Source organism: Amphiura filiformis, chromosome 15 (genome assembly GCF_039555335.1).
Source record: "Amphiura filiformis chromosome 15, Afil_fr2py, whole genome shotgun sequence".
In the NCBI taxonomy this organism is placed as follows: domain Eukaryota; kingdom Metazoa; phylum Echinodermata; class Ophiuroidea; order Amphilepidida; family Amphiuridae; genus Amphiura; species Amphiura filiformis.
This window is the reverse complement of record NC_092642.1, coordinates 41,513,519-41,533,330: the sequence shown is the minus strand read 5'-3', so window position 1 is coordinate 41,533,330 and position 19,812 is coordinate 41,513,519. Positions and strand designations below refer to the sequence as shown.

At 34.4% G+C, this 19,812-nt stretch overlaps 1 protein-coding gene across 1 annotated transcript in view; it reads right to left on the bottom strand.

The window, feature by feature from the left end:
- Positions 1–19,223, bottom strand: part of LOC140171652 (podocan-like) — a 50,903-nt gene extending 31,680 nt beyond the window's left edge. Inside the window, exons 1-2 of the mRNA XM_072194942.1 lie at positions 19,160–19,223; positions 2,591–2,650 (exon numbers count right to left, since the gene is read on the bottom strand). The gene's annotated coding sequence lies outside the window, so the exon portion shown is untranslated. The remainder of the gene's footprint in view (positions 1–2,590; positions 2,651–19,159) is intronic.
- Positions 19,224–19,812: the final 589 nt, after the last annotated feature.

Genomic DNA, 19,812 nt, shown 5'->3' with positions numbered 1-19,812 from the left:
TTGCAAAAGATTTTTACCAATATACCACATGATCTGGGAAATGTGGAAAGCCCACTGATATATGTTTATTCGATGCATATACATTGTTTTTCTGTTGGAAAGATGACAGAATGAGTATTATCTAAAAAATGGTGAGAATCTATGCATTATTGTTTACTATACTCTGATTGGACTGGAGTACCTGATCTGGATCATTATTACAATCCAGATCAATGTGTATCGATTAATCGTATAAATAGCCACAATGTTGAGAGCAACTAACTGTACCAGGCAACTAGGTACCCGACTATCGCATCTAGGTTATGCAGGCTAAGCCAACACAGAGATCCCAATGTGTCGGTTTTGGCATACTCACAATATCGCGTACTACTTCTTGAGTAAACACACACGTAATGAAGATCGGTTTATACCTTATCGACAGACTTACCTTTAGTATACGTTAGTGACAAACCTTTGGCTTATTGCCATCTCAATGGTACAATTTCAACGAGTCCCATCGCGTACCAATGACTGAAGTATATAATTTCAACTCAATTTAGAAAGGATATGTATATTTATATTTAATTTTTGATGCTTCATATTATTTTGTTCATACAATGAGTATATTGCAATTTAGTACATATGAAGCAACATTGAAAACCATCAATCAAACGTTCGGACCAATATTGTATTGAAGGAATCGGACAGCCTATATGCAACAAGAACTATATAACGAATACATCACAAAGGCTTGACAGCTTGCTCCAATTAGGGTTTTGTCATAGGAGCATGATCAGGTCCGTATTTATAAACGTAATAATTCACGTAAATGGCGTTTACAAGAAAGAACAAAAAAGTCACTTTTAGGGACGTATTATTATAGCTTCTACAGTCGTATTGAAATAATGACAAAACATTATAACTACAAGCTTACGTACGTTACCTTTTTAAGGAGTCTTAGGAGCGTGTGACATGAAATTAATACGGTCATTCATAGAGTTGCAATTTACATTTTGGACGTCGTGACATTGACAAAGAAGCTAAGGTTTTCATGTCTTGCTTCCGTAGCCTATGTTCCTATCTAAATCACGACGTATTTGCTTTCAAATTAATGGCAACATTCAAGTACTGATAAATCAAACCTGTCATAAATAGTAATGAAGGCCTTGTACTTTGGAATTGTAAAAGGTACTTTATTAATGTACTGTACAGCAGTCAACACACGTGTAGACTATATATTTAAAATTCATTTCTCTTGACCCAAGGTTTTTTTCAACTTGAAAGTGAAATAATTTCTATATGTAGGTCGTGAACATACTATCATCAAATGCAATATTCATATCGGTCAACAATACTCACGTATTTATTTAACTACACGAATAACAAGAAAGCGGTAGCCCTTTGTTTGTTCGACAATCCACTAGTTCGACATTAAATGATTAAACCTGACCAATTACATTTGAAAGACATACTCCCTCTGTGGAAGATATTTCCAAAATCTTCCACAGGAGTAGTGTGGATTTCAATTGGAAAAGCCCAATTCTCTTTCATTAATGAGCATGATGAGCATTGTACATGGTTGTTGGTTGTTTGATTGTGGTCATCCACCTTATCCGGATGTTTAACACGTCTTTGTCTTTCTTTCTGATTGTGTTTCAAAAAAGGAATCCTATACCCGTCCTTACGTACGAACTTTTCGTTTGTGTATACGAGGGGGTATCAAAAAGTTTTAGAAATTGCCCAGAAGTGAAAAAGCTATATCAATGAAATTTTGTCAGGGCAATCACTGGTCCTTATGTACATTATGGTGCAAAAATGGTCTCATAAGTATGTTTACTTTTTTTACAGGAGCTAGATGTCACTACCTGCCTATGTAACCGCATAACCAGCAAAATGGAGAAAATTAAGGCATGCAGCATGATTAAGTTCCATTTTAATGGTTACAGTGCCCAGAAAATCTGTGATGAAATAAAATTCCTTTTCCAAAAAGCAACAGTGACATATCACAATCACCACCGAAGATAACTTTCATTTCATCATCAATTTTCTAGGCACTGCAACCCTTCAAAAGCAGGATCTTAATAATGCTGCTTGCCTCCATTTTCTCAATCTTGCAGTTTATGCGCAGTAATTGGGGCAGCGGGTTATTGGCATCTAGTACCACCTGTAAAAAAAGTAAACATACCTATCAGACCATTTTTGGACCATAATGTACATAAGGACCACTGATTGCACTGACAAAATTTCATTGATATAGCTCTTTCACTTATGGGCAATTTCTAAAACTTTTTGATACCCCCTCGTAACTATGGCCTCTTCCATTTTTGCGGGTTTGCGGAGACCACGATAGGCCACAATACAAGATACCATTATGCCTTTAATAATGATCTATTATCAGGTATTAAAATGAGCAAAAAGACCAAGAGAGCACGTTATATGACACAATCATTCATATGCATGCTGTGTGGACACTTTAATTTCAATGAAAAGTCACTCGCAACCTGTGAGTAAAAGTATATTTTTCCATAATTGTATTTAATTTAAGTCTATTTCGTGATTCTAACATCCTCTTTTTATGATATGTCTCTGTAGATATCCACAAAAAACTTACCCCAAAATTTCACTTGATTCCGATTGTGCGTTTGCGAGTTAGTCCCATAGATCACCTTGTCTGTCAAGAGAACATAAATACAAATTTGACAATTTTATGCTTATGAATGAATCTGCAAGAAATGTTTTGAACACAAACATTATAAAAAAAATCACATTTTGTTTTTAAGTGGCCAAGGGGATGAAGTTGTTGATCACAAAATGCCCCTTTAAGTCGAAACTTGACTGATATTTAGCGGACAGATACATTATTTATATCCGAGAAGATGTCAGATCTATCTTTCTTTGATTTCAAACAGTTGTTTGTCTTTATAATCTTACTTGTCTGACAATCCGTATTATCAATCACCATATTTAAAAGTAGAATATTGTGATGAATTGGTTATCTTGTGTTGGGTAGTTTATTTGTGTGTCATTGTTGCGGTGATCACCACTAAATGGAAATGAGATAGCCAATTTACAGTAGAATATCAGTGTTTTTGACTGAAAATCCAAGTTTGAAAATCAAAGGGTTATACCCCCATTTCTGTTTATTCCTGATTTAGCTTTTGCTGACCTTGAACTTACACAAAAAACTTCGACACTCAAAAGTATAAATATGACGTTATTATCAGGCTTTCAATATAATTACAAAGTTCACAGAAGGCTATAATCTTATTAACAGTAAAGAACATGTATAGGTTTAGTAGCTACTATAGTTGATATTTTCAAGTCTTATGATTAATAGTAACGAATTGAAGTAATTTAAAACAATTTTGCACGTAATGAGAGGTGCTAAAATTGCGATATAGTCAAAGTGTTATTCAGTGACAGCCGCGTTCAAAAAAGATGTTAATAATGGCCGATTATCTCCATCACCCATTTTCGCAAGTATGCCAGGAAAATATATAAAATACATAAAATCTAGAAAATGTTTAGAACTATAACATCAATTAAAACCTTTAAATTATTTGTCTTCTATGAATTTTGCGTTTCCTTTGTTTATTATGCATCTAGGTTAATCCGTGTATGATACCAATATCTTCATTTCCTATTGAGTTTATTTATTTTGTCGCATATAAAGCGTGACTCTGTTACCTACCCAGCAACCACAAAAACGTTTTAAAAACGTTTTAAATAAGTTTTATTTTGGCCTTTGGTTTAGGTAAAAACGTTTTAATAACATTAAAATGTCGGGTAATATAAAGGTCATGATAACGTTTTAAAAAAAAAAAAAAAAAAAAACACTACAACAATATTTTTAAATGTTTTCAAAAATGTTATTGTAAACTATTTTTGCAAACATTTTTGCCAAATATTGTGTCAATACTTAAATAACATTATGTTAATATATTTGAACCCAGCAAGCACAGAAATGTTCTTAAAATGTTTTTATCAAAACCTTTTAATAACATTTAAATGTCGGGTTATATAAAGGTCATGAAAACGTTTTTAAAACGTTATTGAAAATATTTTGGGCAAACATTTTTCGCAAAATATTTTTTCAACTAAAAATAACATTCTGTTTAGAATGTTTTGTATCAAGTTTTCAAGAATGTTTTTGGAATATTATTAAAACGTTTTTATACCATTTATATAACCCGACATTTAAACTTTTTCTGTAAAACAGTTTTGTTTGCTGAGCAGTAGATTATCAAAAATGTTTTTTAAGGTTATGAAAACGTTTTATACTCTTAATATACCCTTTATATAACCCGACATTTAAACGTTTTCTGACAACCTTTTATAACCTTTTGCGAATGATGTCGAAAACGTTTTGTGTTTGCTGGGTATACACACAAACCATACATAATTCATTTATCACAATGTCTACCCAGTTTCTGCCCCTGCCAGCCGCCTCATCATAACGTGACATTAGGACAACATTCAGCCCCTTAACTCTCTGTGGTAATGTTTTGAAATATACTAAAAATATTTCTACTTGCAATATGGCAGCAATAGGGGAGGTTGCATGCCGGACATGTTTCGGAGGGTCAAAATTTTGTCCCCTCATTTTGATTCAAGGAAGCTAACCGTTTCCCCTGGACATTACACGTATGAGTATTAGTGTGAAATCTGTAAAAGATGCAAAGTGTTAAATTTGACTTAAAAAACCACAAGATCTGTGTAAATTAAACAATCTTGTATCAAAAACGGACATTACAAACATACAAACCTAGCGTTGTCTTACTCCTTGCGGAGAGTTAAGGGGCTAAGTCTTGTCCCCTCTTGCTCCCCTGTGGGATGATGGCCGCTCTGATGTTTAAGGTATTTAGGCATTTGTTTGTATTTTTAGCCCATTTTTGACTATTTAAGCTCCCCCTTAAAAGTCATGGTCTCCTAACACAGGTTTTTGTAATCATGGCAACACGCGCACTCACACATCAATATTATCTATACATCAGTAGCAGCTTTAGACTATTCCCTGGTGACAGAGAGTGGTACATCTTGTAGCTTTTAAAGAAAACAACTAATGGCGTATATTGGCATTGAAATGTGGCAAGTATGAGGGTAATTGACGGGTTGCCGAGACAAAACAACTTGAACTACATAAGCTAAGCGTTGATAGACATGATGCTTTATACTAGTCAAGAATGATTTACGTAATAGTGACGGAGAGACGATATTTCCTTGTTTCTTCGACGATTGTGATATGGGAAATATTGGTATTAGGTACAAGAGTGCCTTGAATGTAATTTTACGATTTATCGGCAAGCTGGATACTGTAAAGCATGTATAATAAGAGACCGATCGTTATTTACGGCAGGGGGAATGTGCGTTTTAGAAAAAAATATCGACAACAAAATTGTTTTACCGAATTTCTTCATTTAAACTTAACAATCATGACAATCCCTCTCCTGGTTTAACAAAACATTTCACATTCCTCCTTCAAGACCCCCCCAATAAAAATTCAGGTTCCCCAGCAAAATGCTCATTCCCCTGTCGTAAATAACGATCGCTCCCTAAGCAAGGTTTTTGGTTACAATATTTTATGCGTTCATACAACAGCCTTGAAACGGGGATACAAACATTAGAAACACACACAGAGACAGACGCAAACTCAAATCAAATCAAAACTAAAAGCATTGACAACATTAATGACTCTTTAAATGAATTCTCGTTTACAGATATAAGAATATATAATAAATGTAGAGCAGGCTGATACGTCATGTACATTATTGTATCTCTCATCCTACAGGTCTATAATTGGATCTCTAAATACCTCTATGCAAGAAATGTATATAGGCATGTAGGCGATAAACTCTTCTCGGTTTCAGGTCATTCACCATTTCCACAGGATGCAAGAGATGCTAGGTTTGCTGACGTTTTTCATTAGCTCTTTTAACAGCTTGTCTAAAACCGTGGCATATGTATTACTCATGTTATTACTTGAATGTGTGAATGTAAACAATTTGTTGAAATCCATCATACATTTGGTAAAATGTACTTCAACAGACAATATGTGTTGTACAATATGTTTTGTACAAACTAACCCAAACAACCAAACCAACCAACCAATCAATCAATCAATCAATCAATCAATCAATCAATCAATCAATCAATCAATCAATCAATCAATCAATCAATCAATCAATCAATCAAACAATCAATCAAACAAACAAACACCACCAAAACATTTTAAAATGTCCAGATCATAAAGCGTATGTCATATCATGTCCTAGTGCCTATATGTATATTGTACAAAATTTAATGTCATAAGTTAAAAAGAAGTTGTTTTTAAAGGAAAAAATAACAATGTGGTAATGGTGCTTGGTACTCCAGGTGGACTAAAGCCACCAAATGACTTGGAACAATATGGGTGCCACTCATATTTTTACCAATAGACCACCTTCTCTGGATGTAGTTGCACCTTCTAGGGTTGTGGGGGAGGGGTTTGAAGCCCACTGATATTTATATATTTTGATATACAAAATATAAAGTTAAATATTCCGTCCTAGTGTACCCGAGGTTAAATGCTGAGATCACTTATCACATTGAGTATTATGATATTCTTCAAAATGTGATATTCTTAAAATGTTTTAGCAAAAGTTTGTCAAATCGTGTACCCATTGATGCTCTTAGAATCGACTACGTCGTAATAAAAATGAACTGGGCCGTGAACATCAGATCGGATTACATGGTATTTTCAAATAAAAGTGGAGTTTAGCCGATAATTGTTCTTTAGTTGCTACAATCTAAGATCCCATGGATGTAAAATTGTCACCCTCGGATTCAGAATCTGTGTAGTGTCAGGAAGGATAAACCGTAGAGAGGTCAAACTATATATTTTTTGAATGTGGCAAAAGGAATATGTTGGGTTAATTTTATTTTATTATAGCTTCTACTGTCGTATTGAAATAATGACAAAAACATCATAACTACAGGTTCACGTACGTTACCCTTTTGACAGTTTTTAATTTTTACCCCTATGGAAACTTTGACCTGAGAATTCTTGCAATTTTTACCACCAAAAGTGCAATAACACCATGATACTGGTAACAGCGAAATCATCAAAGAATATAATAGAAGGAGAAAGTAAGGACCCCACATAATCTGATGGATAAAATGGCATTCAAAATCTACGATATCAGCACACTTTGGAACCAACTAACTTTACCTCTGTCATTTGTCGGCATTCGAAACCAACTCTGTCGTGAGTGCTCATGCGATCGTTAGTCCCTTATCGTTAAAATCGCACTAAATTTCAGAACGCACAATAGGTTAAGACAACCCACAGTAAAACAATTTATTGATGCATAATACTTTTCCTGTTGTAAAAATGACACGAGTAAGAATTCTTTTATATTCAGGGATTTATGCATGGTATTTTTCCTATACTCTGATTGGACTGGACATGGGTACCTATGACCGTAATGTACGCAGTGTCACAAAATACACGCGTCGTGACGCATTGGGTACTTGGTCGTGATACTATTTACAACCCAAATAAATATGTAATGATAACGTCGTATAGATAGGCACAATGTTTAGAATAAACTATACCAGGCAACCGTGTGCCGACTATCGCATCTGGGTTATATAGGCTATACCAACACAGAGATCCCAAATGTGTCGGTTTTGAGTAAACACACATGTTATGGCGATGGGTTTATACGTCAAACGTTAGCTAAAATTGATTGGTCAAATTTCAACGAGTCCCATCGCGCGCTAGCGACAGAAGTTTGAACTCAATTTAGAAAGGAAGTGTAGTTCAATTTTTGAAGCTTCCTATTATTTTGTTCATACAATGAGTACATTGCAATTTAGTACATGAAGCAACATTGAAAACCATCAATCAAACGTTCGGGCCAATATTGTGTTGAAGGAATCGGACAGCCTATATGCAACAAGAACTATATAACCAATACATCACAAACAAAGGCTTGACAGCTTGCTCCAATTAGGGGTTTGTCATAGGAGCATTATCAGGTCCGTATTTATAAACGTAATAATTCACTTAAATGGCGTTTACAAGAAAGAACGAAAAAAGGCACTATTAGGGACGTATTATTATAGCTTCTACAGTCGTATTGAAATAATGACAAAAGCATTATAACTACAAGCTTACGTACGTTACCCTTTTAAGAAGTCTTGAAAGCGTGTAACATGAAATTAATACGGTCATTCATAATGTTGCAATTTACATTTTGGACGTCGTGACATTGACAACCAAGCTAAGGTTTCCATGTCTTGCTACCTTAGCCTATGTTTCTATCCATAATCACGAAGTATTTGCTTTCAAATTAATGGCAACATTCAAGTACTGATAAATCCAACCTGTCACACGGACGTCCTTATTGACTAGTAATGAAGGCCTTGCACTTTGGAGCGACACGAATGGGAAAGTTCGCCTTACTAAATGTAGTATACAGCAGTCAACACACACATAAACTGTACTTAGAATTCCTTTCTCGTGATCCAAGGTTTTCTCAACTTGGAAATTGAATGATATCCACGTGTAAATACTGCCTGCTCGTGTGTATATTTAAGTAGTCCCTATACAAATAACAAGAATAAGGTAGTCTTCCGTTTGTTTGGCACTAAACTTGCTCGACATGCTAAATCCTAAACTTGATTGACCATTTAAGTGATCCGTTACGATTTGCGGATGATGACGGGTTTGCGGAGACCAACATACAAAATATTGCCTTAAATAATAATTATTAACAGCTTGATCTATATTATCATGATTATTGGGTATTACAAAGAGAGAAAAAAGAAAGACACGAAAACGCGTTACATGTCATATCCAATCATATACTTGCTGTGTGAACTCTTTAATTGTTGATGAAGTCACTCGTAACCTGTGAGTAAAAGTATAATTCTTTCTTAATTTAAGTCGCATCTTGACAGATATTTAACGGATAGATACATAATACATATCTGGGAAGATGTCAGATTTATCTGTCGTTGATTTCAAACACGCTTGTTCTCATAACCTCTATTGTCTGACACTGACAATCTTTATTATCCATCACCATATTTAAAAGTAGAATTGTAATATTCTGATGAATCTTGTGTTGGGTAGCTTTATTTGTGTATTTTTCGTTGCACACCGCTAAATGGAAATGAGGTAGTCAATTATTTCCAGTAGAATATCAGTGTTTCGAAAATGGAATTTGCAACGTGATTAAAACATACAAAATGTTTGAAAGAAAGAGTCCTGTTTATTCCTGATTTAGCACTTGCTGACCTTGAACTGGATAGGTTCGAAACATGTTTATAACAATACCCCATAGCATAAATCGTACACTTCCGGTGTATTTACCACAATTCACCACCTTTTTGTTCATACCATTTAAACAAAACATATCTCGAGCGTTAAATTCTACAGGGGTAGTGAAAAACTATGAGCTTTTTTTCTGATACCAATGAAGTATGTAAAATTCATTGTAAAATGTAAACAGTTGCAAAGTACTTTCACCTTCATGATAGTAAATATCCTGTCATGGTCGGGAGTCCATCATAATGAACAAATTACTAAACATATTAATTATTGCTTAATGCCGGCTTATTGTAACTTTTTACCCATCATGATGTATAGGAAAATACCATCAAATTTCCATTTCTACTTTATACTGTATTAATGATTAACTAAAAACTATATAAAGTAAATAAATATCGTTTGAGCTCCAAACTCACGGTAACATCCAAGGATTAATGAATTAAACATTTTGATCAATATGATTTGTTATAAACGCAGACAGTTGCAGGAAACATAAAAATTATTGAATCAAATTGAAATATAAGATCAAATACTTTATCTATGATTCTTCTGAGTCGGAACCAAATTTCAAACGACGGAATGAATTCTTCTGCTAGAGTGCTATAAAGGATATCAAATTGTATTCTTATCACGTCTTCTTGTGTGACATCGACTTACATCGTTGGCATACCGAGCAATGTTAACAAAATATACTATAAGAAAAATATACTGCTTAAGAAAAAAGCTAATTTTCAAAATGTGTCGATATAATTCATAACAAAAAAACACGTTTGTATATTTCCTTTTGTATCAGATTTTGGTTGTTTTTGGTAGAAGGGTTGTCCGAAATAATTGTAAAGTACATTTTGCATCTTTAAATGTTATTGATATGATATGAAAGACATGTGTTTTAAATGTGCTATTGATGTGCTCACATGCTTATGCACTCGTGAACTTAATAATATCAAGAAGTATTTTATGCTGACAGTGATAGTCTTTCTCGATCATTCATGTTACATTTTGCATTATTCTATTTAGTATTTTACATAAAGCATATGCCTCTATATTACTGGTGTGTGAAATAAATACAAATATCACACGCCTCTCCATGCAGCGGTGTGAAATGTTTCTACCTCTCTCAAATTTCAGGTGTTTAAGGCAGCCAGTCTGGAACCGAAACATTGGGAATGATAAATCTATAAGTAATATTAGAGCAATTCCTGCTTTGTCAGGCCTGTGGCGGGATGGATAGCATTAGGATGCCAAATACAAAGCAATTTTATTGCATACGAGTTGCTCAATTATGTTCCAAGAGATACTATAGCTTTTCTCTTTTCCGAGTTTCAGCATTTATATAGTTTATATAGTTTTATTATAATAATCATAATCCGTGACCTGTTTATGTATCATTTAGTCATGATGATGATTAACATATATATTTTCTCCTTTTTCTACTGCTTCTCTCCTACTGCTTTTTTCTGCTGCTACTTCTTCTTCCTCCGCTTTTTCGTCGTCTCCTTCTCCTTTTTCCTTCCTTCCTTCTTTCTCTTTTCATTCTTCTTCTTCTTTTTACGTTTTCTTTTCGGTCTTCGTCTCCATCTCTTTCCTCCACCCTTCTCCCCTTCTTCTTCTTTGTTCTTCTTCTTCATGTTGTTCTTCTTATTTTTCTTCTTTTTCAAAATATCTTCACTATAATAGCCCAAGGCCTCGGTCTCTTCTATTATTTGTATCAATGTACTCTTTAAATAGGTCGGTCTTAGATGAAGTCCGTTTCAGAGATTCCTAAGTATCGTTTGGATGGAATATTTGGATGAATAGTCACGCTTTAGAAATTCTATTATCATCTAACACGTTGAAATACCAGGAACACCTGTTCCTATACTTCAGTATTATCATCACGTGAGCCTTAATCTGTTTGCTTATGTAGACTTAGTTCTATACAAAACACCATTAATACTAAATTGCATTAATTCGTTTTTTTATACTGATAAGTATGACAATAATAACCTATTTAGTTTCTTCCAAATGATAAAAAACTCTTAAACCCAGATAAGGAGTCCTAGAATATAAGATATTCATAAGTAGGTCATACATGGCATATAATCAACTCAATAGAAATTATCTGTCAGGCACTAAACAATTCAAACCAGGTCAACAATTTGTAGAGTTAAATATGAGTTTTAATAGCACACTTCTGTAGCAATCGAATGATTCCCTTAAGTGACATCATTTGCTGCTATAAAAGTGTAAATGTGTTTTTAACATTTGAAAACATTTGAAGGATGGGTAAACGTTACAGTAAAAATACAATAAATCGCTCGACATACATAAAAAATGTAATAGTCTTTCCGATGGTGCGACACACGAAGTCGTGTTTAACTGTGATGAAGACTTATAAAAAAAATCCCCATTCCCAGCCCAGGAGTAGTACAATTGATTTCTGATATGAAATTTAGTTGGCACCAAGTCTCTTACCAATTTTATAGCCATTTGATGCTGTTATCGACTTGGTAACTGTAGTACTAGTCCCTTTTACAGCGAGCGGCATTCACATTCTAGTATTTGAACCAGGTGTCTGATCGCATGAATGCAACGTTAACATTAGTCACTTGCATGTGGTTTTACTGCATGAAATGAAAAGTGCTTTTTATTTCCCCATTGCAAAACGATGTCAAAATGATTGCTTCTTTGTAAATGACAGTCTTTTTTTTAAAGTACACTGTTCAACATTTTAGAAACACATAGATGTATCCATACGTAAAGATGACATTTCAATGGAGGCATCGCATAACAAAATCATACGGTTTAGCACTTTTAACATCTCTTTGAAATGATTAACTCTTGAAGACGTCAATATCGGTTTTTGAGTTAAATATGCCACTGTTTAGGAGTTAATGTTTATTTTCTATACCCATAAAATCATTTAAATAATACCATATAAGATGGGGACAAATATAACAACTTAAATCTCTCAGATTTGTAAGAATCGAAATGAGAGGAAACACTTGTGTTTCAAAGCGTTAAAACAACACTTCCACACCTTACACGTGACGCTTGAAATTTGGCACGTTTGAGTGTTTTATAAAAGTTTGTACAGACATTTTACTGCCCTACTTAACTAATCTACTACATACTTATTCTGTAGTGGCGTTTTATCAGTTGGTTTTGGTATAGTCCACTTAGCCTCAGTACACTTGGCTGCAAAAAACATATGTGTACTGCCACTAGGTTACGCAACCAGGTGAAACAGGAGGTAATTCAAATTATCACAGCAGCGTATCAGTGCATATCAATATATGCAGCACCCTTGTGACACATTAGAGTCCTCGTCACTGAAATACGAAACATGGTTGCGTCTTGAGATCAATCGTGTCTTTTGAAATTGAAAAAAGTTATATTCTACGAAAATGCCTGATTTGGTGCAAATTTGTTACCAAATCATAAATAAGGGCTGTAGAAAGAGAGGACGACCTGTAAAGACTTCGTTAAATAAAATCAAAGGCTGGACTGGCCTAGACTTTCATCAGCTCATCAGATCTTGTATCGCAAGAGCTATCGGTATGTCGTTCCAACCAAAGAGGTTTTAAATAGAAATAGAGTCGCAATAGATTATATAATCTTTTGTTCGTTTGATGCCGATTAGAAGTTGCGACAGGCTATTCATAAAAGTGGTACCATTGTTTCGAATAAAGGGGTTCCGCCATTTAATTGGTCACTGACCCGGCATCATATTAACGCTCTACACAACAGGCGAGTATCAATAAGTGACCACACTACAGTCATGTGTAAGGGCAGTCATGTGTAAAGTGGTACCATTGTACTCAATGTATCCCAAATGTGTGCTTGTGTGGGTCTGAAGACTATAAGGAGGCTTTAGCTGTCGATGCAATCATCTTTACCACCCACCTGACGATAGGTGTTTCATTTAAATAAATTGAATGCTCTTGGTGATCGATTACACATTAGAATGTATGAAGGCTGCCATTTCCAGTCCATATATCTATATTACACTATAATGGTAATCGCTATACGTATAGGGCCTACATGTAAGTATAAGTATAGGCCTATAGGGCCTAAAGGTTGTTTTTAAGAAATTTCCATTTAATTTTATTTTAAGAAGGAGATTGGTATAGAAATAGTGGCGTACCCAAAGAGGGGAGGGGGTTGGGGAGGGACAGATTCACCTTTGTGAGAGGTCTTGGGAGGGGGGAGGGAGGAAGAGGGGAGGAGTGGATATGGAGAATGAGAATGAGGGCTGGAGGAAGGGATAATAAAGACAAGTAGATAAATAGAAATATAAGGAAAATTATGGGAATGAGAGAGGGAGGGTGAGAGGGGACAATGAGAGCGAGGGAGTGATAAAAGGTAGGCCTAGGAAAGAATAAGTACAGAGAAGGGAAAAGAAAGGAATGATAAATACATTTAATAATAATTATTAGGCCTATATAATAACTAAACACATAACACCACTGGGCAGCCATTCGACGATGTCAATGCCTTTATTCGTTACGTAATTAAAACGCCCAGTCACATGTATTTCACACCTACCAAACACAACTCACCCAATTTCGCAAACTGGACGTTGAATGTACACTCTCATGAATATTGATTGGCAACATTTTCCAATATGTCAGCGCTCTAATCGGAAACAATAGAACAATAGACCCTGCAGAGCGTTGGTTCCAACGGTCTCCAAGCAATGGGGCATAGATAGATAGATTCCAAGACTATTTGATTTGAAATTAATATCTGTGTCGTTTGTGGAGAAATTGTGAGGTGTTTTAGAGATTTAAATTTGGTCAATAATATTACGAAACATATTGTTCTTGGAATCGTCTGCGTTGTATAAAAATGAACCGGGCCGCAAACACCAGATCGGGTTAGATGTGTTTTTAAAAATAATAGTGGATTTTGGCCGATTATTGTTCTGTAGTTGGTACAAAATAAGTTTCCGTAACAATAAGTTAAGGCGATCCGCACTAAAAACAAGTTATTGATGCATATTATTTTTCCTGTTGTATTGTTAAAGAGTAAGAATTCTTTTCTAATTGGTTAGGATTTATGTACGGCCTTTTTTCCTATACTCTGATTGGACTGGACAGGGGTCCCTATGACCGCAGTGTACGTAGTGTCACCAAAAAAAAAAAAAAAAAAAACGAAGAAGAAGAAAAAAAAGAAAGCGCGTCGTGACGTATTGCGTACTTGATCGTGATCATTTTTACAACCCAAATAAATGTGTAATGACAATGTCGTATAGATAGCCACAATGTTGAGAATAAACTATACCAGGCAACCATGTGCCGACTATCGCATCTGGGTTATATAGGCTATACCAACACAGATCCCAAATGTGTCGGTTTTGACATACTCACAAGCTACACACAATCACGTGCTATATCTTGAGTAAACATATATGCTATGGCAATGGGTTTATACGTCAAACGTTAGCGAAAAAGCGATTGGTCAAACCACAACGAGTCCCATCGTGCGCTAGCGACAGAAGTTTCAACTCAATTTAGAAAGGATGTATAGTTAATTTCATTTTTTAGAAGCTTCATATTATTTTTGTACATACAATGAGTTGGTTGCAATTTAGTACATGAAGCAACATTGAAAACCATCAATCAAACGTTCGGGCAAATATTGTGTTGAAGAAATCGGACAGCCTATATGCAGCAAGAACTATATAACCAATACATCACAAAGGCTTGACAGCTTGTTCCAATTAGGATTTTGGTATCAGAACCGTATTTATAAGCGTAATAATTCACTTTAGTGTTTACAAGAACATTAAAAAAAGTCACTTTAAGGACATATCATCAGAGCTTCTACAGTCGTATTGAAATAATGACAAAAGCATTATAACTACAAGCTTACGTACGTTACCCCTTTAAGGAGTCTTGAAAGCGTGTGACATGAAATTAATACGGTCATTCATAATGTTGCAATTTACATTTTGGACGTCGTGACATTGACAAACAAGCTAAGGTTTCCATGTCTTGCTACCTTAGCCTATGTTCCTATCCATAATCACGAAGTATTTGCTTTCAAATTAATGGCAACATTCAAGTACTGATAAATCCAACCTGTCACACGGACGTCCTTTTTGACTAGTAATGAAGGCCTTGTACTTTGGAGCGACACGAATGGGAAAGTTCACCTTACTAAATGTAGTGTACAGCAGTCAACACACACGTAAACTGTATTTTAGAATTCTTTTCGCGTGATCCAAGGGGTGTTCAACTTGGAAATTTAATGATATCTACGTGTACATATATTCCCTTTACAACAAGACTCGCTTGTTTATTTTAACTAGGGTCTCTACGAATAACAAGAAAAAGGTAGCCTTCCGTTTGTTTGACACTTCACTTACTCGACATGTTAACCCTGAGTGAACATTAAAGTGATCCGTCGCGATTATCAGCTGATGACGGGTTTGCGGAGGTCACAATACAAAATAATGCCTTTAATAATAATTAACAACCCGATCTACATTTTTTTTTTTTTTTAAAGGAGAAAAAAACCAACAACACGGAAACGCGTTACATGACATAACCAATCATATACATGCTGTGTGAACTCTTTAATTGTTGATGAAAAGTCACTCGTAACCTGTGAGTAAAAGTATAATTCTTTCATAATTTAAGTCGCAACTTGACAGATATTTAACGGATAGATACATAATGCATATCTGGGAAGATGTCAGATTTATCTGTCTTTGGTTTCAAACACGCTTGTTCTCATAACCTTTATTTTCTGACACTGATAATCTTTATTATCCATCACCACATTTAAAAGTAGAATAATATTCTGATAAATCTTGTGTTGGGTAGCTTTATTTGTGTGTCATTTTCGGTGCACACCGCTAAATAGAATTTTCCAGTAGAATATCAGTTTTTCGAAAATGGAAAGTGCAACGTGATTAAAATAATACAAAATGTTTGAAAGAAAGAGTCCTGTTTATTCCTGATTTAGCACTTGCTGACCTTGATCTGGATAGGTTCGAAAACATGTGTATAACAATACCCCATAGCAAAAATCATACACTTCCGGTGTATTTACCACAATTCACCACCTTTTTGTTCATACCATTTAAACGAAAAATATCTCGAGCGTTAAATTCCACAGGGGTGGTGAAAAACTATGAGCTTTTTTTCTGATATCAAAATCTCAGTTTAGATGTAGGAAAATGGGGTGGGGATGAGGCTATCTATCAGATAAAGGATCTTTAAACATGATTAATGAAGTCTGTAAAATTCATTGTAAAATGTAAACAGTTGCAAAGTACTTTCACCTTCATGATAGTATATAAAGCTTTCTTCTTATACTAAAATCTCAGTTTAGATGAAGGGAAATGGGGAAGATGCTGTCGATCAGATAAATGACTTTAAACATGATTAATAAAGTATGTAAAATTCATTGTAAAATGTAAACAGTTGCAAAGTACTGTCACCTTCACGATAGTAAATATCATGTCATGGTCGGGAGTCCATCATAATGAACAATGTCATACAATTAATGATTAAACATATTAATTATTGCTTAAAGCCGGCTTATTGTAACATTTTACCCATCATGATGTATAGGAAAATAGCATCAAATTTCCATTTCTACTATACTGTATTAATGATTAACTAAAAACTATATAAAGTAAATAAATGTCGTTTGAGCTCCAAACTCACGGTAACATCCAAGGATTAATGAATTAAACATTTTGATCAATATGATTTGTTATAAACGCAGACAGTTGCAGGAAACATACATGTTATTGAATAAAATTAAATATAAGATCAAATACTAGTACTTTATCTATGATTCTTCTGAGTCGGAACAAAATTTCAAACAACGGGATGAATTCTTCTGCTAGAGTGCTATAAAGGATATCAAATTGTATTCTTATCACGTCTTCTTGTGTGACATCGATAAACTTACATCTTTGGCATACCAAGCAATGTTATCAAAATATACTATAAGAAAAATATACTGCTTAAGAAAAAAAAGCTATTTCTCAACATTTGGCAATAAAATTCATGATAAAAACGGTAGCTTTTGGTCCGAAATTGTAAAGTACATTTTGCATTTTTAAATGTTTATTGATATGATATGAAAGACACGTGTTTTAAATGTCTATTGATCTGTTAATGTAATCACATGCTTCTGCACTCGTGAACTTAATATCAAGAAGTATTTTATACTTACAGTCATAGTCTTTCTCAATCATTCATGTTACATTTTCTCTTACTCTGTTTAGTACGGTATTTTACATAAAGCATACGCCTCTATATTGTTGTTGTATGAAATAAATACAAATATCACACGCCTCTCCAGCGGCGTGAAATGTTTTTACCACTCTCAAATTTCAGGTGTTCAAACCAGCCAGTCTGGAACCAAAACATTGAGAATGATAAATCTATAAGTAGTATTAGAGCATTTCCTGCTTTGTCAGGCCTGTGGCGAGATGAAGCCAAATAAAAAGCAATTTATTGAATGCGAGTTGCTCAATTATGTTCTAAGACTTTTAGATACTATAGATTTTCCTCTTTTTCGAGTTTCAGCATTTATAGTTTAGTTTTGTTATAATAATCACAATCTCCGACCTGAATATGTGTCATTTAGTCACTAACATATAGATCATCTTCTCCGTTTTCGACTGCTTCTCTCCTACTGCTTTTGTGATCTTCCTCTTCTTTTCGTTTCTTCTGCCTTTTCTTCTTCCTCCGATTTTTGTCGTCTCCTTCTCCCTTTCCTTCCTTCTTTCTCTTTTCATTCCTCTTCTCCTTGTTACTTGTTCTTTTTTGGTCTCCCTTTCCTTCCTCCGTCCTTTTCTCCCTCTTCCCCTCTTCCTCCTTTTTGTTCTTCTTTTTGTTCTTCTTCTTGTTTTTCTTATTTTTCTTCTTTATCAAAATATCTTCACTATAATCCAAGACCTCGGTCTCTTATAGTATTGTACCAATGTACTCTTACTAAAATAGGTCAGTCTTGCATGTTTTGAAGATTCCTAAGTATCGTTTGGATGGAGTATTTGGATGAATAGTCACGCTTTATAAATTCTATTATCATCTAACACGTTGAAATACCAGGAACACCTGTTCCTATACTTCAGTACTATCATCACGTGAGCCTTAATCTGTTTGCTTAGATAGACTTAGTTGTATACAAAACACCATTAATACTAAAATGCAAATTGGTTTTTTTATACTGATAACACACTTCTGTAGCAATCGAATGATTCCCTTAAGGGTAGACGAGGTATTGTTGGTCGAAACAACCTAAAAATCGATTTTCATTATCTAGATCAAAATATTATTGAAAATTAACACCTTGATGTTTTGCAAAAGTTCATTCTACAAATCGTATACTTTGCAAACTTGCTTAATTTATTGTTGTTAATGAGTTATGTACGTTTTACAAAAGTGTTGTTGTTTCAGCCCTCTTTACAACGTAACTCAAGAACCGCAGCACCTATAAAAGTATATTTGTGATATTTTAATTCTTCTACACGCTCACTATGAATTGAGCAATGCAGTTTTTGCCAAAGCTCTCTACCATTCGTAAAATGCTGTGAACTACCAAATCACAACAGTTTAAAATAATTAATAACCTTAAGTGGTACCATTTGCTGCAATAAAGATGTAAATGTGTTTTTAACAATTGAAAACATTTGAAGCATGGGTAAACGCTACAGTCTTCGCCATGATGCGATAAACAAAATTTTGTTTAGCTGTCATGTACATTAAAAACATCCCTATTACCATCAATAAAGGCTTGATAGCTTGCTCCAATTAGGGTTTTATCATAGGAGCAATAATTATTTAAAGGAGTATTTCGTGATTTTAACATCCTTTTTTATGATATGTCGCTGTAGATATCCACACAAAAACTTACCCCAAAAAGTTCAGTTGATTCCGATTGTGCGTTTGCGAGTTAGTCCCATAGATCTTCTTGTCTGTTAAGAGAACATAAATACACATTTGAAAATTTTGTGCTAAGCGAATGAATCTGTTTTTAAAAGTTATAAACACAAACATAGTAGCCAGAGGTTTAAGATGGTATAAAAATGTCACATTTTGTTAGGGGCCAGGGGATGAAGTTGTTGATCACAAAATGCCCTTTTAAGTTGCAACTTACAGATATTTAGCGGACAGATACATAATTTATATCCGAGTAGATGTCAGATCTATCTTTCTTTGATTCCAAGCACAGTTGCTTGTCTTTATAGCCTTTATTGTCTGCCAATCCGTATTATCAATCACCATATTTAAAAGTAGAATATTGTGCTGAATTGGTTATCTTGTGTAGGGTAGTTTATTTGTGTGTCATTGTTGCGGTGCTCATCGGTAAATGGAAATGAGATAGCCAATTTACAGTAGAATATCAGTGTTTTTTAAACACTTTGATTAAAAATCCAAGTTTGAAAATCAAAGGGTTAACCCCCGATTTATGTTTATTTCTGATATAGCTCTTGCTGACCTTGAACTTACACGAAAAACTTAATTAAAAAGTTCACGAAAGACTATAATCTTATTAACAGTATCTGT